This window comes from Lupinus angustifolius, chromosome LG16 (genome assembly GCF_001865875.1).
Source record: "Lupinus angustifolius cultivar Tanjil chromosome LG16, LupAngTanjil_v1.0, whole genome shotgun sequence".
In the NCBI taxonomy this organism is placed as follows: domain Eukaryota; kingdom Viridiplantae; phylum Streptophyta; class Magnoliopsida; order Fabales; family Fabaceae; genus Lupinus; species Lupinus angustifolius.
The window spans coordinates 17249916-17250126 of NC_032024.1; positions in this window are offsets into that span (position 1 = coordinate 17249916).

Here is a 211-nt window from a genome sequence, read left to right on the forward strand (position 1 = left end):
TTGAATGTAGCCGTTGAGAAAGGCGTTCTTGACATCCATTTGATATAACTGAAAATTAAGAGAACAAACATATGCAAGTAATAGCCTAATAGCTTGAAGTCTAGCAACTAGAGCGAAGGTTTCGTCAAAGTCAATACCTTCTTCCTGATTGTATCCTTGGGCTACTAGTCTAGCTTTATTTCTAACGATAACACCATTTTCCTCAGATTTA